The 25,622-nt window shown below is 42.7% G+C and overlaps 1 protein-coding gene across 3 annotated transcripts in view; it reads right to left on the bottom strand.

The window, feature by feature from the left end:
• Nucleotides 1–25,622, bottom strand: part of SGCD (sarcoglycan delta) — a 756,997-nt gene that overhangs the window by 149,878 nt on the left and 581,497 nt on the right. The gene's annotated exons all lie outside the window — the stretch shown is intronic.

Genomic DNA, 25,622 nt, shown 5'->3' with positions numbered 1-25,622 from the left:
CCCAGAACACAGCCATACATCACTCAGATAATATGACCACTGACGAAGGTCCACCGTGACCGAAACGTTTGGTCAGAAATATTCTGTTGTTTAATGCTCCTATATATACCAGGGGCGAATGGATGATGCAGAGATTAATTCATGAAATAAATTTCATTTAAATTGCAAAAAGAACCTGAGTGCCTCAATACTTCATTCTCATGATAAATGGCTTAATAAGCCCTTCATTGGCACCGGTGACACACTTGAATAGAGTGCGGTTCCTCACTGTATTATAAGCCCCTTTAACAGTGACCTCCACAGTGCCTTCCCCTTTAACAGTGATCTCCACAGTGCTCACCCCTTAACAGTGACCTCCTCAATGCCCGCCCCTTAACAGTGACCTCCACAGTGCCCGCCCCTTTTACAGTGACCTCCACATTGCCTGCCCCTTTAACAGTGACCTCCACAGTGCCCGCCCCTTTTACAGTGACCTCCACATTGCCTGCCCCTTTAACAGTGACCTCCACAGTGCCCGCCCCTTTAACAGTGACCTCCACAGTGCCCGCCCCTTTAACAGTGACCTCCAGAATGCCCGCCCCTTTAACAGTGACCTCCACAGTGCCCGCCCTTTTAACAGTGACCTCCACAGTGCCCGCCCCTTTAACAATGACCTTCACAATGCTTGCCCCTTTAACAGTGACCTCCACAGTGCCTTCCCCTTTAACAGTGACCTCCACAGTGCCCGCCCCCTTAACAGTGAATTCCACAGTGCCCATCTCTTTAACAGTGACCTCAACAGTGCCTGCCCCTTTAATAGTGACCTCCACCTTAACAGTGACCTCCACAGCGCCCTGCCCCTTCAATAGTGGCCCCTGCCCCATTAACAGTGACTTCCACAGCAGCTGTCCCTTTAATTGTGGCCCCTGCCAACTTAACAGTTTCCTCCACAGCGCCCTGCCCCTTTAAGACTAGGGCTACATGACAACATGTGTCACACAACATTTTGTCGTACCAATGTTGCACAACAATTTTTAAAATGATAGGCTATGATGTTACACTGCGACATGCTGCGACACGACAGTCGCAAAAAATCCATCCAAGATGGACTCATGTAGTTGTGTCCTATGTGTCGTGCGACTAAGGGTCCATTCACACGTCTGCAAAATGGGTCCACATCCGTTCCGCAATTTTGTGGAACGGGTGCAGACCCATTCATTTTAAATAGGGCTGCAAAAGATGTGGACAGCATACAGTGTGCTGTCCACATCTGCACTTCTGTTCTGTGGCCCCGCAAAAAAATAGAGCATGTCCTATTCTTGTCCGCAGCCACGGACAAAAAAAGACATTGCGGTCTGCAAAATGTGGAACACACATGGCCGATGTCTGTGTTTTGCAGATCCGCAATTTGCAGACCGCAAAACAGTTGCGGATGTGTGAATGAACCCTTATTGTCGTCCTGTAGCCCTAGCCTAAGGGTCCATTCACACGTCCGCAATTTCGTTCCGCATTATGCGGAACAGAATTACAGACCCATTCCGCACTTCCGGGTCCGCAATTCTGTTCCCCCCAAAAATAGAACATGTCCTATTCTTGTCTGCAATTGCGGACAAGAATAGGCATATTCTATTAGTGCCGGCAATGTGCGGTCCGCAAAATATGGAACGCACATTGCCGCTGTCCGTGTTTTGCGGATCCGTGGATCCGCAAAACAAACGTTACGGACGTCTGAATGGAGCTTTAAGCTGACCTACAGCAGTGAAGAAAAATGGCTGGGTTGTTATGGAAACCTGGGGTAAAGCTGTGTGTATGTGGAGACTAAGGGCCTGCGAGCTTCTATTGGCTGATAAAGGACATGTGACCGTGTGTATGGCAGTTGGGATAGGAAGAAAAAGACTTGCAGGCTTGTATTGGCTAATGCAGGTCATTTTTTGGGAATATCTCAGGAACAGTATGTCCTAGAGAGCTGAGACCCCACAAGATTTGTTTCCAGGTAGCAAGGGATGTGTATACCAAGTTTTGTTGATATCGATGGTTGTATTTTTGAGTGATCGCAGAACATACACACATACATACATACATATATACGTCCTTCTTTATATATATATAGATAAGATGAGATTATAGGTAACTTCAAGGCACAGGTGGTATTTGAAGGTAGATATTGTTACTGAGAAGCTCAACAGAAAGGAGATGAGGGTCCCTTATCTGGTGCACCCACTTTTGTCCAATCATTTTTACATGTAGGAAACAAAGCAATGCATTCCAGTCCATAAGACTATATTTCTGTTTTCTGGAACGCGTGTTATTTTTACCTGGATCAGCAGTGGACGTACAGGCTGGATTTATGCAAGACATTTGTGGGGTAATTTTTAGATCTATAATTCTGTATGAGCTAGAATTAGAATAATGCTCATTGACACGGATCTCCAATGGGTCTACAACAGTACCACTGCCTGCCCGCCTGCTTCCTGGCCCACGCCACAACCCCTTTTCTCTCCACCTTGGAATAGAGGCATGAGAGGGGAAAAGCCCCAAGTGCTGCCACACATAAGCCGTGCGTCAAGACTTGCGACACCTTTACGCCACTATATGTCCCCTATAATTTTTTTGTCGGTACTTATACCATTGACTCTGATGAATAGGTAAGGGGAGCTGACATTTAATGTTTCCTGGGTGGGCTAAGACTAGTATAAGGGAACCAGTAGTAGCAGTATATAAGGCTAGACCTAGTATACAGGGACCAGTGCTTGAAGTAGTATATAGGGACCAGTAGAACAGTATACAGAGTTTGGATGATTATAATGGACCAGTGTTATAACAACAGAGGTTGCAGTAGTCAAGTTTTGACTATACCTACAAGACAGGGAGGCTCACATGCCCCCTCCCCACACTAAGGATGACTGATCGCCTTTCTGATCTCATTTGGGGTGTTGCAGACTTTGTATGATAGAGGAAAAATAAATCTGTATGCACTGGCTGCCGGACATACTGTCAGAAAGGGGATCATTAACCTTTCATGGGCAAAAAGAGCTGCCTAAAATCAAGGAAGGGAGGCTGTGGAAAAGAATGCAGATGGCTGGCTGCAAGGGTTACCGAGTTCTCATAGCACATGTCTGCATAGAGAGACTGAACTATACAGATGATTATATTGCATCCCACCACTATTTATAGTCATGGTAGTATGCAGAGTAATCTAATCTAAAATTGGCTGATCGTGGACTGGATGGCACAAGAGAGCAAGTGCATGTATATATCTTTACAAAAAGAACAATGAGGTGTGAAAGACCCCTCCCTTTGCTCTGTCAAATACCTTAGATGCTGCAGTCGAATTGGAAAGCGGACAACTACTATCAGTGTGGGCAGATATGTGTGGGCTGGAATGAGGAAATTCAATTAAACGTGGTTGTAACAGGTGTTGAATTCCTCCGACATCCATGCCTCATTCATTTTTAGAAATGTGAGGTAGTCCACACTGTCGTGAGCTAGGTGAGTGCGCTTATTGGTCACTATCCCACCTGCTGCGCTGTACGTCGTTTCGGACAGGACACTCGACGAGGGGCAAGCCAAGAGTTCCATGACAAATTGTGCCAGCTCTGGCCACAGGTCAAGCCTGCACACCCAGTAGTCCAGGGGTTCCTCGCTTCTCACATCGTCCATATCGGCCGTTAACCCGATGTAGTCGGACTGCTGTCTTTCTAGGCGTTCCCTGAGGCTGGATCCGGAGGACGGCTGTCGATGGGTTAACTGCAAGAATGATCTCATATCCGAAGTGACCAACACATCTTCAAACCACCCTCTTCTTGCATGCATGGTAAGATTGGTACCCGCACCAGTTTCTCTGTGGGTGGAAATTCCTCTGCTAGCACCCGCAACAGCAGAATGTAGCATCTCTCGAAGCAAGACCTGAAAATGCTGCATTCTGACAGCCCTCTGTGATGCTGGTAACATGTCCGCCATTTTGTGTTTGTACTAGGGTCTAAGTACATTGTCACCCAGTACTGGTCCTTGCCTTTTATGCTTTTTATACGGGGGTCCCTCTTCAAACACTGGAGCATGAAGGCCCTCATTTGAACTAAATTGGAAGCGGTGGAACGGCATGGCTCATGCTCATCGCCCAGGAGAATGTTGTCCTCGGTCTCCTCCCCCCAGCCATGGACAACACCAGGGATCCCAGAAAAGTTTAAAGCCTGCTCTTCTTGCTCCTCCTCCTCCCAGGCACCATCCTCCTCTGACTCCTCTTCCGACTCCTGCTGACTTGTCTCAGATGGAGTAGCCCCCCCCTGGGAATTTATTCAGCATTGCAACTTCCTCATCTTCCTGCTCCTTGACAGCTTGATCAATGACACGACGCAATGCATGCTCCAGAAAGAAGGCATAAGGTACGATGTCACTGATGGCGCCCAGGCTGCAACTGACCAGTTTGGTGATCTCATCAAATGGCCGCAGAAGTCTGTATGCATCACGCATGAGCAGCCACTGGCGCGGTAAAAAAAAAAAACAAGCTCCCCAGAACCTGTCCTGCTGCAGAGTTCGTACAGGTAGTCGTTAACGGCGCGTTTCTGCTGGAGAAGCCTATCAAGCATATACAAGGTGGAGATCCAGCGCGTCGGGCAGTCACAAATCAGACGTCTAAGATCTTCTAAATTGGCCAGAGATTTTATTGGCCTGCAGCAAGTCATCCTGGATCCCGGGGTATTTCGTAACAAATCGCTGCACGACTAAGTTCAGGACGTGTGCCATGCACGGCACGTGTGTCACTTTGCCCTGTTTCACTGCGCTCAGCAGATTGGCACCGTTTTCGCACACCACTTTACCAACTGCCAAATTGAGCGGGGTAAGCCACTGATCTGCCTGTGACCGCAGAGCTGAATGGAGTGCAGGACCAGCATCTAGTGTATCGCAGGCCTCAATCTATATTTGGTGTAAGCTGGTGTATCACACCCCTCAATCAATATTTTGTGGAAGCCAGTGTATCACACCCCTCGATCAGTATTTTGTGAAAGCAGGTATATTGCACCCCTTAATCAGTTTTTTGGGGGCAACAGGTATATCACACTAGTTTCAGATAGTTCTTCGAATAGTGTTTGTCCCTCTATATGACTGTGGTATCTCAGCAGAACCGCACACAACTGCTGCACAATACAAATGCACTATAATATACTTTGTATGTTAGAAGGCATATTTTAGGTATATCAGACCCCTCTATCATTTTTTTGGATGGGGCAACAGGTATATCACACCTGTTGCAATTACTTACTCCAATAGCGTTTGTCCCTCTATCTAGCTGCGGTGTCTCAGCAGAATCACACACAACTGCTGGACAATACAAATGCACTATAATATACTTTCTATGTTAGAAGGTATATTATAGTTATATCCCACCCCTCAATCGGATTTTTTTGGGGGGGCATCAGGTATTTCACCCCATTTGCAATTAGTTATTCCAATAGCGTTTGTCCCTCTATCTAGCTGCGGTATCTCAGCAGAACCGCACACAACTGCTGCACAATACAAATGCACTATAATATACTTTCTATGTTAGAAAGTATATTCAAAGTATATCACAACCCCTCTGCATGTCACACCTATCGATAGCACACCTATACCAGTCCTTAAAAGGACTTTTGTGGCCGCATTAGCTAGCGTTTGGTGTCCCTAACAGTCTGTCCCTGCTCCACACAGCAACCTCTCCCGACACTGGCAAAAAACAGAATGTAAAATAGGGGTCTGTCCATGTGCTGAAAAGTCTCAATTGGCTGTCCTGTCCCACCTGATGGATGTGTAATGGGTCAAAGTTCTGTACAATGCAAAGAATATGGCGCCGGCGGACATCATCATATGTTCGCCGAACAGCGAATGAGCAAAGTTCGCCGTGAAATGACAGCCTGGAGAACTGCAGGGCCATCTCTAGTTGTGACCAGCTCCCCTTACATCATGACAAATGGTCAGATGATGCAAGGGAATACGGTCTCCACTAGGGAATATGGTCTCCACTGCGGCTAGTGACTGGCTGCGGCAATGTCAAACCAGACGTCGACATCGAGGGAGCCCAATAAAGCATCGCAGGCCTGGAAGAGAAAGAGCAGGGAGCCAGCAATGGGAAGCAGGTAAGTCATCTTTCCTTTACAGATCTGGCCAAATAGGTGGTATTTGCACAAACTCTTTTAAGGGGTTATCCAATTTCTCAAACCCCCCCCCCCCCCCCACATATGCCGGGCTCTTTACTGGTAATATACTTACCCTGCTCCCCGCGCCACTCCTGTTCTACGCAACGCCACTGCTGCCAGTGGCCCCGGGAGCGAGGAAAGTACAGGGTGGGCAAGTTATATGGATACACCTTAATAAAATGGGAATGGTTGGTGATTTTAACTTCCTGTTTGTGGCACATTAGTATATGTGAGGGGGAAACTTTTCAAGATGGGTGGTGACCATGGCGGCAATTTTGAAGTCGGCCATTTTGAATCCAACTTTAGTTTTTTCAATAGGACGAGGGTCATGTGACACATCAAACTTATTGGGAATATCACAAGAAAAACAATGGTGTGCTTCGTTTTAACGTAACTTTATTCTTTCATGAGTTATTTACCAGTTTCTGACCACTTATAAAATGTGTTCCATGTGCTGCCCATTGTGTTGGAATTTTCAATGCAACCCTCTTCTCCCTCTTAACCCCTTTAAATTAGTGACTGTATTAAAGAGGTTTACTACCATAGATATAGCTGAGCCGTTGTATCTAAGCCTGCTGTGTGAAAAAGTTGTCTTATAGGTATGCTGTCTCCTATATACATATTTTAGTGAGGGAAAGAGGGGTCAAAATATACAGTATCTTGGTGCTTGTGCACCTCATTTGTTAAGAGCCTAGCAACAAACCTGGCTGCTAGTGCTGCATCAATGGGTTAACTAAGGGATCCAGCGATGATGCCAAAAATGTATGGACAGACTGGAGCTGGCGAGCATGAGGAGAGGTTGCACATTGTATAAAAGAACAGTATGCAAGGCTAAGACTAGTAGAGAGGGTCCAGTAGAACAGCATACAGGGCTAGAACTAGCATACATGGTCTAGTATAACAGTATAAAGGGCTAGGACACATGTACAGGGTTCACTAGAACAGTATACAGGGCTAAGTTAGCGGGATGGGGCTCCTATGAGACCATGGAGTTTGTATGTCTACAGAGTACGTATCACTTGTATTGGATTTCCATAGTACAATGTAAACATGAATCTCATGTCATTTTACATAAAACGTAATATTCTCGGATGTTTTGCCAATTAAATAAAGCTGAAAGACTTAATTGTATTTAATTTTCAGTTTATTCTCAAGTGCTCCTGACTGGCACATCACATAAGGGTATTTGCAGATGTGGCTGACAGCAAGACAAGCTTGCGACAAACTCGAAAGACCGATCACTCACTCTGCTGGGAAGCTGCCACCGATGTATCATTTACATCTCTAGTGATCCTTACGACTCTCTTGTCCACACTCCAGTGAGCTGCCTACCCACATGTAGCAAAAAATGTCATTACCCATTTATAAGCTGGAATCTCAATATGTCCTAGTAGATTGGTGTCATCTATTCTATTTAGTGATTCTGAATAATCGTCATTACCACATGTAATATTTCCTTTATCCTATCCCAACCTGCATTTATAGACAGCAGTGCCCCTTCACAGAGAAGGATGCACTCTCTCATTGCATAATGAATATGATATCATGTTCCACATAGAATTATGGAGCGGATCTATAGAATAAATAGGTGTAAACATTAGGATCCATTCACGCGTCCGCAAAAGGGTCCACACCGGTTCTGCAATTTTGCGGAACGGGTGCGGACCCATTCATTCTCTTTGCGCCCGGATATAAAGCAGAGAGCACACCATGTGCTCTCCGCATTTGCGGAGCGCGGCCCCGGACTTCCGGTCTGCAGCTCCACAAAAGATAGAACATGTCCTATTCTTGTCCGCAGCATTTCTATAGCGGGTGCCTGCCGGGTGTGTTGCGGATCTGCAATTTGCGGGTCCGCAACACACCACGGACGTGTGAATGGACCCCAAATTATTGTGCAAGTTTTTGGTGCTCTAGACAGATGCATGTAGTGTTGGTTTTCCCCTCAACATCCTTTCTATGCTCTTTGATTAATAACTATGGATTTCATCTGGAGAGAAGAGTCCTGAAAAGGATGGGGGACAATGATATTTGCCCACATCTAGACACATTTGTTGTATGGAGCAGGTTCAAATACAAAAAATTTTGGGGGTTATATCAGCAACCTAACTTATGAGAGATGCAAACACCAACCTATATCTACCTAAACTTAAACAAACTATGGACACCTTTAATACACTGTATCACATAGAGGATTAAAAAGGGTTGTCCCATTACAACAACCTATGCCCTATGCACAGGATAGGAGATGTTTCTGATCATTTGGGGTCCGACCACTAGGGTCCCCAACAATCACTAGAACAGGGGGCCTGCAAGTATAACCATATTTATCAACTAGCCTTGTGTTTAGTCATAAGTTTGCAAAGTGAGTCAAATTGATCCTCTTAACCAATAATATTTCAGGTTCTTCAGCATTAAACCCATTTTTAATTAGACCCCAAAATGTAGTTCACATAAAAGAAGAAATGAACTAACCGACTCATCTCTAGATTGCAGTGCTAAAGCTCCAGTAATCACATTTCTTATTTTATGTGGACCACAAAGTGGGGACTAATTAAAAATGGAGTTTATGCTGGAAACCCCTTTTAAGAGGTTCTGTAACCAAGACCAATATTTTAATATTAGGATAGCCATTATATTTCCTGATACTACAAACTTTATGAGGGCATCACAACTTCACGACCTTGTGAAGGCTTTGAGGATGTAAAATAAATCTCTCACTGTGTACAGTGTAGCGTAACCCTCTGAGCTGCTTGCTTCAAAAAGATCACATCACACTTATACACCATCATTCTTGTCTATAGGCTTTGTCTGGTATTGCATCTCAGCCATTCGTAGGTTAGACCTACAATACCGGACAAAGCCTACAGAACAGCGGGGTGCCTTTTATGTAAAAAAGTAGACCTTGTTTTCTACTCTTGTACATTCCCTTCAAAGATCTTGTTGGGGGACCCCCCTTAGAAAATTAGCTGAGAGTGTGGAGCGTCACTGCACACCCTTTCAGCTTTCTCAATCAGCACAGGAGGGGGGTGAGGACTATTCAGTGGATGTTGTTCATATCCAAGTTTCTAGGTGTACTTACTTAAATATATCCATCTTACATCTTTTGAAGACATTTTCCACCTAAATGTGTCATCACACAATATATTAATGCAGGTGAAACTCGAAAAATTAGAATATCGTGGAAAGTTCATTTAATTCAGTAATGCAACTTAAAAGGTGAGCCTAACATATTAGATAGACTCATTACACGCAAAGCGAGGTATTTCAAGCCTTTATTTGGTAGATTTTGGATGATTATGGCTTTCAGCTTATGAAACCCCAAGCCACAATTTTGAGGTACCCTTTGCTCAGGGGGTATGGATTAATTAGTTGACTAGAGGGTGACACTTTAAGCCTAGAATATTGAACCTTTTCACAAAATTCTAACTTTAAGCTGCATTAATGCTATTCCTTTTAATTTTGCATTACTGAAATAAATGAACTTTTGCACGATATTCTAATTTTTCGAGTTTCACTTGTACTGTTGTAAAACGTAAACATGTGTTTCACATCCTACTTGGAGTCCATGTACCTTTATTTCCACAGTTCAGTGGGAATTCTGTGCCAGACTTATTGCTAGGTATAACCTTTCTGACAGAAGGCTATGTCTAGCAACCATATTGGCATATGCGAATTGGTTGAATCTGGAATGACACTGTGTTGACAGCCAAGAAGATTTTGTAAATTTTTAAAAATTTAAGATGTCAAATAGAGGAAATAATTATGAGGGTCACTGTCCATCTATACAAACATGTCATATCTTAGTTGCATTGTAAACTTTGTTGTTTTTTGAACACACAGGACAAATTAATAAAGATTAAATAGGTTAAGAGCTTTTTGTATGAGTGGATGAATCTTCTTGAAAATGAAAATTTGCATGGGATTCCTTCCAAAAGCCCAAGCACAGAAAGACATATTGTCCTAGGATATGATGTTTCTGTACCAGCAGCAAGGCCACCATCAGGGCAGTATGGTGGTACTCCTGTCAGGGGCCCAATGAAAATCCTAAACTTTGGGGAGCCCTGCACGGACATTGCCAGGCCACAGCCCCAAGCATGGACTGCCGGATGACTAAATAATATTTTAATGCACCCAGCATTAATTAACGCTGGGAGCGTCAGGTAATTGGTACACAGCTGGCGGCCACAAGTCCCCTATCCTCAGGACAATGATACATTGGAACATGAGAGTCAATGGATTACTGCCCCACTGTTCACCCTTAAAGACCTCAAGCTACTAGGCCTGAAGCCTATGACGTAGTACATGATAACGACCACCTCCAGTGGGACGCAGGTGCTGGAATGACGTCATTGCTATTTCCTGCACCGGTTTGAAAGCCTCTCAGGCCACAGACTAGAAGAGGCCAGCAGCCTGCTCCACAGATGCAGTAGAGAAACAGGACCCAGATTAGTATTAGATATTTTTTACCTGGCCACTTGGCGCCCATAGGGAGAACTATGGGGACATGTCCAATAATGGGGACACTATAGGGGCATTACTGGGGAACTATAGGGAAATGTTTGATAATGGGGCATTATAGGGCATTACTGAGGGTTCTATATAAGTGGAGGCACTATAGGTGGCATTACTATTGGTCGAAGTGCTATGGGGATATTGTTATTATGTGGCACTATAGGGGCATTCTTACTACTGGGGACATGATAAAGGGCACTATTACTGGGGGAACTATAGAGGCATTATTATCACTGGGGGAACAATAGGGAAAATTACAACTGGATCCACTATAGGGGCATTGTTATTACTGGGGGTATTTTACAGGGCACTAAAGAGGGCATTATTAGTACTGGGGCACTATTTTATGTGCAGTATTGTATTGGTGGGCATTGGAGATACAGCAAGTGCAGTGCTGGGGATGGCACCACGGTAACACTGTTGGGGCACCAAAGTGGGGAGTATTTGTTGAGAAGGTTGGGAAAATGATGGGACATGGCTGAAAGTAATTAAGGTGGTCAATTCCAAATGGAGAGGATGAGGAAAGTAAATGTCTACATTAGAGGAGCCATTTTTGGATTTAAGAGGCATGTAGAACTGTGTATCATGTATGACCAGGCATCATGCTGAATGTAGGAATGTGCAGGGAGGGGTTGAGGTCATGTGGATTGGGCCTTTAGGTTTGCAAGGGGTAAAGGAGATCCAGCAGAGGAGATCCATCCGAGACCTCCACATCTTAGTAGACATTAGCTTTTGCAGGCGTGCATGTCTTTCTTGTGGCAGATGGAGTAGTGTATAAAAAGGTAAATACTGTGCTGAATAAACTCTTAGTAAGTGCATTGTGTATGGTTTTGGGGGACTATGACTAAAACTAGGGTGACTGAGGAACCATGTCCCACACTGGGGGCACTGTAGTTAGCACTGTGGTTGGCACTGTTATGGAGGAACTGTTATGGAGGCACTGTAGGATGTAATGCTGCTACACCACATTTACATACCTCTATTTTGGCATGGATATTGCCCTTTGGTGAATAGGAGGTTTTACTATAATTTTTCTGGTGACGCATCACAATTTAAAGTCTGAGAAGTCCATATCTACATGGTGGTTTTACACAAAAGATGAACTCCTTATCAAACTTTATGGATAGCTATAAAAATATTTGTATATTACAGATGTGGCCCGTATAGAACTAGAGCTCATTGTGAGATGTACAGCTTCAGTTTGTAAATTACTTCCAATTTGTTTAACAGAAGTGGAAAATATCTAAATCTACAGTCAGGTCCATAAATATTCGGACTTCGACCCAATTCTAAAATTTTTGGCTCTATACACCACCACAATGGATTTCAAATGAAACGAACAAGATGTGCTTTAACTGCAGACTGTCAGCTTTAATTTGAGGGTATTTACATCCAAATCAGGTGAACGGTGTAGGAATTACAACCGTTTGCATATGTGCCTTCCACTTGTTAAGGGGCCAAAAGTAATGGGACAATTGACTTCTCAGCTGTTCCATGGCCAGGTGTGTGTTATTCCCTCATTATCCCAATTACAATGAGCAGATAAAAGGTCCAGAGTTCATTTCAAGTGTGTTATTTACATTTTGAATCTGTTGCTGTCAACTCTCAAGATGAGATCCAAAGAGCTGTCACTATCAGTGAAGCAAGCCATCATTAGGCTGAAAAAACAAAACCAACCCATCAGAGAGATAGCAAAAACATTAGGCGTGGCCAAAACAACTGTTTGGAACATTCTTAAAAAGAAGGAACGCACCTGTGAGCTCAGCAACACCAAAAGACCCAGAAGACCACAGAAAACAACTGTGGTGGATGACCGGAGAATTTTTTTCCTGGTGAAGAAAAGACCCTTCACAACACTTGGCCAGATCAAGAACACTCTCCAGGAGGTAGGTGTATGAGTGTCAAAGTCAACAATCAAGAGAAGACTTCACCAGAGTGAATACAGTGGGTTCACCACAAGATGTAAACCATTGGTGAGCCTCAAAAACAGGAAGGCCAGATTAGAGTTTACCAAACAACATCTAAAAAAGCCTTCACGGTTCTGGAACAACATCCTATGGACAGATGAGACCAAGATCAACTTGTACCAGAGTGATGGGAAGAGAAGAGTATGGAGAAGGAAAGGAACTGCTCATGATCCTAAGCATACCACCTCATCAGTGAAGCATGGTGGTGGTAGTCTCATGGCATGGGCACTTATGGCTGCCAATGGAACTGGTTCTCTCGTATTTATTGATAATGTGACTGCTGACAAAAGCAGTAGGATGAATTCTGAAGTGTTTCGGACAATATTATCTGCTCATATTCAGCCAAATGCTTCAGAACTCTTTGGACGGCGCTTTACAGTGCAGATGGACAATGACCCAAGCATACTGTAAAAGCAACCAAAGAGTTTTTTAAGGGAAAGAAGTGGAATGTTATGCAATGGCCAAGTCAATCACCTGACCTGAATCCGATTAAGCATGCATTTCACTTGCTGAAGACAAAGCTGAAGGGAAAATGCCCCAAGAACAAGCATAAATTAAAGACAGTTGCAGTAGAGGCCTGGCAGAGCATCACCAGGGATGAAACCCAGCGTCTGGTGTTGTCTATGCGTTCCAGACTTCAGGCTGTAATTGACTGCAAAGGATTTGCAACCAAGTATTAAAAAGTGAAAGTTTGATTTATGATTATTATTCTGTCCTATTACTTTTGGTCCCTTAACAAGTGTGAGGCACATATGCAAACTGTTGTAATTCCTACGCTGTTCACCTGATTTGGATGTAAATACCCTCAAATTAAAGCTGAAGGTCTGCAATTAAAGCACATCTTGTTCGTTTAATTTCAAATCTATTGTGGTGTACAGAGCCAAAAATGTTAGAATTGTGTTGCTGTCCCAATATTTATGGACCTAACTGTATGTGAACGTTGGTACTCACCTTAGTACTACTCATTAAACAAAGTAATAATGGGGTGAAAGAACAAACTGAGCTGGCAGCTGTATTCTGTGCCATTGCATAAAGTATATCCTTGGCATTTTTATGTACCCCTAACAATCTGTTTAGATTTAACACTTTTGTAATAGACGAACAAGCACCAAAAATACTTTCAAATACATTAAGTGCACTGCAGTGCGTTGAGTGGGTACGATGATTACAGGGTGGCTACTGAAGTCTAGACCATGGCGGTTCGCTGACTATTTTTATCAAGTTCACATATTTGTGTAATATTATTCATTGATTTGAAAAAAGGCTTGTTTGGCTATAACATCACCGCTCATGCAAATTTGAATTAGTGCTTCTAAATTAATTCCTAATGTCTACCTTGAAGGCTGACATGCTGCTCCTGGTTACAAACCATAAGATTAAAACTAAATTTAAATGATCTCTCACTGTCAGAAACGAATGTGATTTGCCTACACATCCCAGAATATTTTATCACTATGGAATATGTTTGGAAGAAAACAAGCTGGACTCTCTAGACCCTAGGGACATAGAAAATATGTAAAAATGCTGAAATAAGAAATCCTTACTTAACTGTAAAATAAACACTAAAAAGGAACTGAAATGGCGGTCAGAGATTAGCTTTGTGGACATGCAGCATCGAGGCCCTAAATGAGACCCAATGGAATAATGCAACATCTGCATGACCTTTGATGTTCTCCTTGTGCTTATGATTCCTTGGCCATTGCATAACATTCCACTTCTTTCCCTTAAAAAAACTCTTTGGTTGCTTTTGCAGTATGCGTTGGGTCATTGTCCATCTGCACTGTGAAGCGCCATCCAAAGAGTTCTGAAGCATTTGGCTGAATATGAGCAGATAACATTGTGCGAAACACTTCAGAATTCGTCCTGCTGCCTTTGTCAGCAGTCACATCATCAATTTCACTGATTAGGTGGTATGCTTAGGATCATGAGCAGTACCTTTCCTCCTCCATACTCTTCTCTTCCCATCACTCTGGTACAAGTTGATCTTGGTCTCATCTGTCCATAGGATGTTGTTCCAGAACCGTGAAGGCTTTTTTAGATGTTGTTTGGTAAACTCTAATCTGGCCTTCCTGTTTTTGAGGCTCACCAATGGTTTACATCTTGTGGTGAACCCTCTGTATTCACTATGGTGAAGTCTTCTCTTGATTGTTGACTTTGACACACATACACCTACCTCCTGGAGAGTGTTCTTGATCTGGCCAAGTGTTGTGAAGGGTCTTTTCTTCACCAGGAAAAAAATTCTCCGGTCATCCACCACAGTTGTTTTCTGTGGTCTTCCGGGTCTTTTGGTGTTGCTGAGCTCACAGGTGCGTTCCTTCTTTTTAAGAATGTTCTAAACAGTTGTTTTGGCCACGCCTAATGTTTTTGCTATCTCTCTGATGGGTTGGTTTTGTTTTTTCAGCCTAATGATGGCTTGCTTCACTGATAGTGACAGCTCTTTGGATCTCATCTTGAGAGTTGACAGCAACAGATTCCAAATGCAAATAGCACACTTGAAATGAACTCTGGACCTTTTATCTTCTCATTGTAATTGGGATAATGAGGGAATAACACACACCTGGCCACGGAACAGCTGAGAAACCAATTGTCCCATTACTTTTGGCCCCTTGCAAACTGTTGTAATTCCTACACTGTTCACCTGATTTGTATGTAAATACCCTCAAATTAAAGCTGACAGTCTGCAGTAAAAGCACATCTTGTTCGTTAAATTTGAAATCCATTGTGGTGGTGTATAGAGCCAAAAATGTTAGAATTGTGTTGATGTCCCAATATTTATGGACCTTACTGTATATCATGGGCTTGTCTATATCACGGGCATATACAGCAGGAAGACAAAAAAAATTGTTTTACTTCTTTATGGTAGAAAAGGGCAGCATGACTCTCAGGTTATCCCTCTCCTTTCTTCATTCCTAAAAATTGTGGCACCTCTAAAGAGAAGCATAGCCCTTGGGTCAGACTGAGCTGTGCCAATCTCTCCAAGAACTTGGTGGTAAATGCTATTTTCTTTATGGTATTTATGCCGTTGTCTTTTAAAGTTTGAAAGTATGAAATTGGCCCTTAAGATATTCTGAACTCATTTAAAGGGAATCTGTCAACAGCGACCTCCCTGTCAAACTGCTTTCTCTTAATATGCAAATTAGGTCTTTGGTGCAATAAAGACATCACCATTGGTCTTGTTGCACTCAAGCTCAGCTCCTTTCTATGGCCAGACCCTCCCTCACTGCTTTGTCACTGCCTGGTCCTGTCAATAAAAGCAGTGAGGGTGGAGTTGGCACCCTATTGGGTCCAATAAGGGCAATGGGGAAGCCTTAATTGTGCCAAAGGAAAACATATCATAACTTGGAAACAGACCCTCGGATCAACAAATGAAAAATTGTGCTGTGACAGATTTCCTTTAAAGTGGACCCGTCACCATGAAATACAGTGCAATCTAAAAGAGGCATGTCATAGAGCAGGAGGAGCTGAGCAGTTTAAGAGCACTGTGTGTATAGTGGTGCATACAGAGATAGCTGTCAGTCACTGATAAAACAGCCCCCACCACCTGTTCTCAGGGGTGATCTTAAGTCGGAAAAAGCAAATATATAAATGTATAAATTAGAAGTTTTACTTTTCCCATAAAACTATATATATCAATCTGCTCAGCTCCTCCTGCTCTATAACCCGCTGACTGCAGTTTGCATTGCATTTCATGGTGACAGGTCCTCTTTAAAGTGGTTGTCCACTTTTGAACATATTTATTACATATATGTAGAATTAATCAATCTAAAGGGAACTAAGTTAATATTGCATTACTTTATTATGTATTGATTCTAATATACAGCCTGTGATAATCCAGAGCTGTATTCACAAATCCGCCCAGTAATCTTTTGTCAATCAATCTTCAGCATATAAACTGGGCTATTATATAAGCTGGGATGTGTCTTGTCAACTGCTTTCAGTGACAACAAGCAGAACAGTGAATGCAGCTCTGAGATATTATATATAATACTATGTAAGTTATGATCAGTACAGAGTAAGAAATGTAGTTGTCACATTTTACATATTGACTAAAATGATGCTAGTAGGACATCGACCTACAACAATGATCATTCTGTTATGCCATAAGACAAATATTCCTACAAACTGGTTGCCTGTCTAATTTTAGCTCTGACCATGACTTTTGTCATTGTTTGACAGAAGAAGAAAAATACTTTTGACATTACATTTGCAAAACTGTGTTATAAAGGGTAGTCTGGATAGCATGTACAGGAATGTGTGTGGGATGTCCCATGAGATGGTTACTGTAATGTACGCAGCAAAATGAATGCAACCATTTTTTGTGCACACAACATATTAAGAATATCAGGAGAACAAACTGTTATCTTACAATGAATAGCCTTGTCAGAGCATAAAGACTGCATTATAAGAAAAACTGTGGTCACCACTTTCCATCAGATACAAAATGTTTTTAGATGAGATGTAATAATATCTATTTGCCAAAATTTGACAAGTACAGAGATTATAATATCGAGGCCTAACAGTCTGAGATGTGCAATTATGCAGTAGATCAGGGCAAAAGGGTCTTCATCACCATAGCAACCAGAGGAGAAATTGACCAGAAAGTTGGAGAAAGAAGAACTTTAGAAGAGGTGCCTGAAGCACTTCCATAGGTGCCTCATCCACGCTTCCTCTTCTTTCAACCTTCTGCAACACTATGATGAAGGTCCAGGAGAACCAAATTGCTGCTACATTACTGTGTCATCTTCTACTCTCAAATGAATTAATCACAGAAGTGAACTTGACATTTATATTCTAGAAAAAAAACACAACTTAACCATATTTGCATAATTTTGGAGAGTGCTGTAAACCAACTTGCATTATACTGTATGTGTGTGGGAAATTCCCCCTCAGTAAGCAGTCCACCTGAAACAATCTATAGCAGTGTTCTCAAACCTCTGGCTCTTCAGCTCATGTAAAACTACAATTCCTGCCATTAGGTTTGAGACCACTGATCTATAGCAACCAACGTACATGCTATTTTCTCAGTACAGTTTATAAGGGTTCTCTAGGGCTTTGACAAAATTCTAGCTTTCATTCAACCTGTGTAGTAGTTTTTTATGAAAGATCTTCTGTCCACAGGTTGTATAAGAGCTGGAATTTTGAAAGTCCTGGAGAATCTATTTAAGTCTATGCTTGGGTGCTCTGGGCAACAAAGACTATTTTTGTTTAAGGCACTTGTGATATGTAAAGTCCAATTAGATGGGGGGTTTATCAAAATTAGTACAATGGGAAAGGTTGACACTTGCTCATGGAAACCAATCATCTTGCTTCTTTAAATTTCCAAAGAATGCTCGAAAAATGAAAGCTGAAATCTGATTGGTATGACATCTGATGTAAGCCCAGTTTTCCAGTAATGGTAGAACAAACAAGATATACAGTGGAGGAGTTCTAAAAAAAAATAAACAAGGGAAAATAATGGGTGCTACCTGTAGTTGAGGGTTACTTTACAGCCCTCACTTTACTAAGTATTGTATACAAGTTTAACTGCGGGCTACATATAAAAAAAAGTTTAAAACCAGATTTCCCCCCCATAGTTTTGCTGTAATTGGAAGCTGTAGTCTATTATAAATGGTAAATTTCATAAAATTCAATAAAAGTCTTCAATAACACAGTAACCTGTCAAGCACTGACATGGTGGCAAAAAAGAGAAGGCGTTGACTGGCTGCAAAGTGACGACTGGTTATGAGTTTCGCAATTTTCATGGAAGAGGTGACAATACGGCTTCATGAATGAAACCATTTTTGCCTATCATAATAGAAATGATCTGCTGAAATACTTTACAACAGATTGACATGGCATGATGGTGTAATCACCCAAGAACATGATATACAACAGCTTGAGGAGCTCTGCCAGTATGAACTTAGCACCAGCCCAAATGCCATGTAATATGGAGCCTGTTTTTTTATTTATTATTAAGAGATAATACAACTACCGTACACCTTTGGACCTATCCATTTTTCCCCACATCTTTTAGCATCTTCTGAAGCCAGTACAACCAAGGTTTCACCTTAGCTAGTCTTAGAAAGAAGATGTCTATAATCCAATCTACTCATAGGCGTGCGCACGGGGTGTGCCGGGTGTGCCTGGGCAGACCTTAATCATCACCTCCGTGCAGCACTGCCATCTGCCAAGTGCCAACTCCTGATCCCATGCTTTACATAGGCTCCAGGCGAGTGTACTGAAGCCTATGAGACAGTAGAGCCCTAGAATGGATTTGCTCCAGGGAGGTATGCTGATCGGAGGAAGAGGCGGAGTCTCGTCATACAGGGGGCGGGGCCTCAAGAAATGCAGGAGATTCAACAGAGCACGTTGGAGAGAGGAGCAGAAGCTACAGGTCCGTATGTGGAGGAGAAGATTGGCTGTTTTGTGTACTTGGGGGGCTTTTTGCATGGGCTGAAGGGAGGAGGAATAATCCTTGTATTGGAGACTGTATGTTAGAGGGGTCTGAAGAGAGGGGGGTGAAGTGATATTATTTACATGGGGACTGTATGCTGGAGGGGCTGAAGGCAGAGAAAGTGATGTATTTTACATGAGACTGTATGCTGGAGGGACTGAAGGCAGGGGGAGTTTTGTATTTTACATGGGACTGTATGTTGGAGGGGCTTAAGGTGGGGAGTGATGTATTTTACATGGGACTGTATGCTGAAGGGGCTGAAGGCAGGCAGCGAAGAGAGGAAGGGTGATATTATTTACATGGGACTGTATGCTGGAGGGGCTGAAGGCAGGGGGAGTTTTGTATTTTACATGGGACTGTATGTTGGAGGGGCTGAAGGCAAGGAGTGATGTATTTTACATGGGACTGTATGCTAGAGGGGCTGAAGAGCGCCATAATTATTACTATTAGGGTCCATTCACACGTCCGTAGTGTTTTGCGGATCCGCAATACACCCGGCCGGCACCCCCATAGAACAGCCTATTCTTGTCCGCAGCTGTTCTATTTTTTTCCAGAGCCGCGGACCGGAAGTTCGGCAGGCCGCTCCGGAAATGCAGATGCGAAGAGCACACTGTGTGCTTTCCACATTCATTCCCTCCCCATAGAGAATGCATGGGTCCGCACCCGTTACGCACAATTGCGGAATGGATGCGGACACATTCTGCGGACGAGTGAATGGAGCCTAATACAGAGGGGGCCATTATAATATTAAGAATAATAATAACACAGAGGGGCCAGTATATATTATAATTATACAGAGGGCACTACTGGGGGAGGGGAGGTCTGTTATCTGACGATGATAGTAAAGTGAGAAATCTAAACATTTTTCTGTGAAACTCTGCAGAGTCGCGGCTGAAAGAAGGTATCATGGCGGTCTTCTCTCCGAATGAAGACGTTGAGGAAGGTCTACATCACAGGAGACGTCACTGGATGTAACGGGTATGTGCTGCTGTACTCTACTGTATAGTGTGTACCATTATATGTAATGTCCATCCACATATCTGTTTGGGGGGGGGGGGGGGGCTCTAGGATTTGGCCCACACTGTCTAAGCCTGGCCCCAGACTTCAGGTCACTGGTGTTACATAGGACTGCAGGTGACATCTGCTACATTATCTGTACTCAGTTATCACTGTTATCTGTGCGAACTCACTCTAAGCCACTGGAACTCTGCCCTGTATGTTCCCTGCTGCTTGCTACCCCCCGTCATTTACACCCCTGTATAATGTACCCTGATACCCCTCAGTTATATGATGCCGTATAACTGAGGAGTATCAGGGTAAATTACAGGGGGTAATATAACTGAGGAGGGCTATCGGGGATATTATACAGGGGGTAATATAACTGAGGGATCAGGGTAAATTATACAGGGGGTAAAACTAAGGGGTATCAGGGTACATTCATATACAGGGGTAATATAACTGGGGAGGGCTATCTCAGGCGACATGATGAAGGGGAAATATAACTTATATAATATGTTATATTACTCCTGTATAATTTACCCTGATACCCCTTAGTTATATTACCCCTATATAATAATGAATAATGTACTCTGAAACCCCTTAGGGTATTTGTGTGTGTGTATATATATATATATATCTCTCTATATATATATATATATATATATATATATACACACACACACACGCACGCGGTGTGTGTTTGTGCTTTAGGGTGCACACCCTAATGCAATAGGCTGCGCACGCCTATGAATCTACTCCAACCAATGTGACACAACCAGGTACTGGGACCATTACTAGCAAAGGGCATACTTTTTAACTATTTCAAACCAGGCAAAATGTGTTTTCATAGGCTAGATGCTTTTGCCTGTTAGATAATGGAAGGTCCAGAGAAGACAAGTTCCTTTCCAAATGCAGCTGAATGCCAGGGTTCCAGGCAGCTGTAACCACTTCCAATCAGCTGTTACCAGTGGTAGCTGTTGGCGCTTCACATTCCCTGCGATCATTCGGTGACCATGTAACACATGATCATGCTCAGTACTTCTGAGGAAAACTTCTTCTTTCCAAAGGCTCTTGCTCTGGCCAATACACATGCTGTTACCAAACCCTGCTCCTATCCGCCAGCATAACTAGTAGATTCAGGAAAGATTGGGGACAACCCTTGTGGGAAATGTAATGGTGGCCATATGGTTGTCAGCCAACCATCCTAGAAACTGAAGTGTTACTTTCTTGAGCTCACAGTTCTTCTCCAGAACCCTGTAAAACTTAACAGAGGCAGTTTAACTAATGTATTATAATGTATGGCTTTCTCATTCATAATATATAGTGTATTAAAATATACCTTAAATTTGCATGAAAGAAATAATTCACATTAATCATAATAAAAAAGCCCATAATTTACATTACGCATTCAATATTAATAATGGATTTAAAAGCAGTTCTCTTCAATAAGTGATATGGTGCTGCACATTAATGCAGTTTATAAAACCACATACATCAGTGTGTCATGCATTTATGGATTCTTTTTTACTGTATGTGACTCCGGTCATTGCCTGAAGTGGATAAAGCATCACTGCACTCCATATATAGGGGGTATTCATCCTCTGGTTCCATTTACACAGCTCATAAGTCATTCTGAAGGTGCCTATATTCTTAAAGGTGTAAGGCTGGATTCACATGACTGTTTCATTTTCTGTTCTTCTGATTCGTCAAAAGAACAAAACAAACAAAAAAACTGAAAAGAAACAGATCCTGTAAAAAGAATGGTGATGTGAATCCAGCCCTACACCTTTAAGAATCCAGAATTCGATTTCTAACCCTGTGCAGGGTAATTAGGGGATGTTCTCAAACCTGCAGCTCTGCAAGCTTCTGATGACAACACTTTTGTCTGTGCAAATGGTCAGTTCAGTTTTGTCATAGGATCATTGTGAGTATCCTCATCACTGCACTAAATGACTTTAATTAGGGTTATCATGATCACAGTGTCCAATCTAGCAATGAATTGTGCATAGTAAGGTACTTTCACACTAGTGTTATTCTTTTCCGGCATTGAGTTCCGTCCTAGGGGTTCAATACCGGAAAATAACTGATTGGTTTTATCCCTATGCATTCTGAATGGAGAGCAATCTGTTTAGAATGCATCAGGATGTCTTCAGTTCAGTCTTTTTGACTTTTCAGGATGGAGATAATACTGCCACATGCTGCGATTTTATCTCCGTCCAAAATTCCGGAACACTTTTTTCCCATTGAAATGCATTAATGCCGGGACGGCCCCGAGTGTTACGGCAAAACGGATCCGGCATTGCGGTCTGCGCATGCTCAGACCGCAAAAAATGTTAAAAAAAATAAATGCCGGATCCGTTTTTCCAGATGACACCGGAGAGACAGATCCGGCATTTCAATGCATTTGTGAGACGCATCAGGATCCTGATCCGTCTGACAAATGCCATCAGTTTGCATGCGTTTTGACGGATCTGGCAGGCAGTTCCAGCGACGGCACTGCCTGCTGGAATTCTCTGCCGCAAGTGTGAAAATACACTAAGTCACACATTTGTCTATGGGTAACCTATGGAGAACAACGGTAGAAGAAAAAAACCTTCTATTTCAGGTTTGGGGGGAATTATTAAAATCAAAGACATTATCTTTCATGAGGACAATAGACTAGAGCATCTCATGCTTCCAGGCCTACAACTTCAATAGATTATATCTTCACACAAAAGTAATCCAGTGAAAAGGGTTATTAAAATTTTTTATGGTAGTTCTCCTTCAAAGCGTACATCTAGTTCCAGACTGACAAGAAATGTTTTTATTGATGGCTTTAGACCATGCTTACCAACTCCTGGAACGTCCAGGAGGCTCCCAGAAAAAGGGGAGACCTCCAGGACTCCCAGAAGAATTAGCAAATCTCTCAGACAGCACATGGAGCGCTGTTTTCTCTGGGAAAACCGCCCTCCATAAGCTCTTACTGTATGTGATGTCAGGAAGCTGTTAGACTCAGTCCCACAGCCCATATGTGAGACGTCACAAAAGGGGTGCAGTCTATGCGGGAAAGGGGGAGCAGACTTCAAAATAAGGCAAAAGGGAGTGTGCCCACATCTGAAAAAATTGGGCTCCACACTCTTCATTCTCTTGTAAAGTATGGTTTAGATACTGACCAACTTCTATAACAAAAGCGATCTTTAAATTGCCGATACACTTTCAATAGCTGTCAGCTCATTCGACAGATATCTCTCCCAATTTCCCAGGGAATACATCACTGGCAGACACCCTAGCAGAATCTTATCTCATGCTGTAACACAGGATTGGACATACTGCAATCCCACATTCTCAGTCTTTTCACCTGACTTCTGCCATTCAATAAGAGTCTAGTGACAACTGTATACATTAGATCCTGCCAAAATTTGTAGGTTCAACATTTGCCTATTGCCTTTTATTTCAGAGATCTTGATATCTCCTAATATCTCCGAGATATACATCAAAGGTGCTCCCATAGAACTGAATGGGACCGTAATATTGCTTGAAGAAAGATACCAAAGGTCCTTATCCTAAAGACTTGTAGGCATCCCAGCTCACAGAACAGAGGTGGATTAGAAACTTAAAGAAGCCCTGGAAAATTAAAAATAAACTAAATGTGGTCCCATGTTGTAGGCAGGTCCAAACTGACAGAAGGCAGGACCAGCACAGTCCAGCATAAAATACTGCCACCTCAGCTGCAGTATTTAACTGTATTACAGTCCTGAAGATAGCAATACAGTTGAATGCAGGGAGGCAGACAGCCAGCTGTATTAAATAATGCTTAGAGCATTAGATTGCTATGTACCCAGCCAGCAGTTGTGAGGAGGGCTTCGGCGCCCTACTGGGCATCAGCCCACCAGGAAAATTCCCTGTAGGGCCTATGGCCAGTCCGCCCCTAAATAGCACAGTGCAGTACAAATTACTGCCCCAGCAGCATAAAATACTTACTGCAGCAGCCCATTTGTCGTGGAAGCCATCTGAGAACATCTGTGGCCACCGGCTGGGTATATAAGTACCCGATGTTCCCAATAGGGATGAGCGAATTGACTTCGGATGAAACATCTAAAGTCGATTTGCATAAAACTTTGTTCTAATACTGTATGGAGCAGGAGCTCCGTACAGTATTAGAATGTATTGGCTCTGATGAGCCAAAGTTATTGCTTCACGAAGTCTCGCGAGACTTTGCGTAATAACTTCATAAATTAAACTGTACTGTAATAAAAAACATTTCCCGAACTCGGGTTCGGTTCCAAGGTACCACTTCATCCCTAGTTCCCAACATTAATTAATGCTTGGAGCATCATGTTGTTGTGTACCTGGCTGGTGGCCATGAGTAGGGTTCAGGGCGACCTCCATGGCGTCGGACCACTGAGAATTTTCCAAGTAGGGGCTATGGCCTGTTCTTCCCTGTCACAGATCATGCCTGGTAAAAATGTCTGACATGTCTGTGTTTTAGTAATACTTGTATTCCCCAAGAAATAACAATTCTGGAGCATAATTCTCAGAATTCTCCATTGTACTATTCCTCTTTTATCCCGCCTGGAAATGTATGACTATAATGACAACTCGTGTCATCCTTTCCCTTGTCAATAAGGTGTGCCCCTACACAGCTTGACAATGTCAGCATCGGTTGGACAATGTAAGACTACATTCACATGTTTTTTCACTGATGAATTTCTGAGAAATGGCTGTTAAAAATGGTCCTCTTCAATTGTATGGGGGCTGTCAGTCCATGTAAAATGACAAAATAGGACATGTCTTATTTTTTTACAGCCTTTTTCAGGGGCCATAAAAAAACTGCCATGTGAATAACCCCATAGACTACCACTGTTCTTAAAACGGCCGAGTGACAGACATAAAAAAAAGTTGCTGTTTTTCATGTGAATGTAGCCTAGGAGTGTGTAGAGGGACATAACACCGACATGGAAGAAAAACAGCGGAACCGCACAATGCAGAATTATACTTGATTCATATTCCACATTTGTGTGTTAAAGCACAAAATTATATAAAAAAAGTTGTTTTAACTTATTCATTTTACCATAATGATAAAATTAACAACTTAAAGCTTTGCACCTTGAGAAATGAGCTGGCACTATGCTTTTTAAGTAAGATAATTACATATAATTGGTCCGCTGTTCTTGTCACTTAACTGAAAAATGGGAAATCACACACCAAGCGGCACTTCGAATTATATTTTGTCCCCTGGGGACTTATTAATTTTATATTTCTTAAACACAAATAGTTGCCATGACCGAATGAAGATTTTTTAATTTAACCCCCAGTCCCCTCTCCCCCCCCAACACAGACCTCATAAATGCACAGATGGCATTTTCACACAAGGTTCTGCAGGTCTGCCATCCCCAGATGCTGTAAATCGTCTGACAAGTCATAATAGCTAACAAAATACCTGTCATTATTTCCTATTAGGCTCCATACCACTTCTTTATCCGTCTAGACAGGTGGAGAGAGGATGTGATCCCAGAGGTGGTGGAATCTGGATTAAAAGCTTTTGCCGACAAGGTTTGTGTTTGTGTACTTGTCAGTGTGTGC

Source organism: Bufo gargarizans, chromosome 2 (genome assembly GCF_014858855.1).
Source record: "Bufo gargarizans isolate SCDJY-AF-19 chromosome 2, ASM1485885v1, whole genome shotgun sequence".
In the NCBI taxonomy this organism is placed as follows: Eukaryota; Metazoa; Chordata; class Amphibia; order Anura; family Bufonidae; genus Bufo; species Bufo gargarizans.
This window is presented reverse-complemented; position numbering and strand designations above follow the sequence as displayed.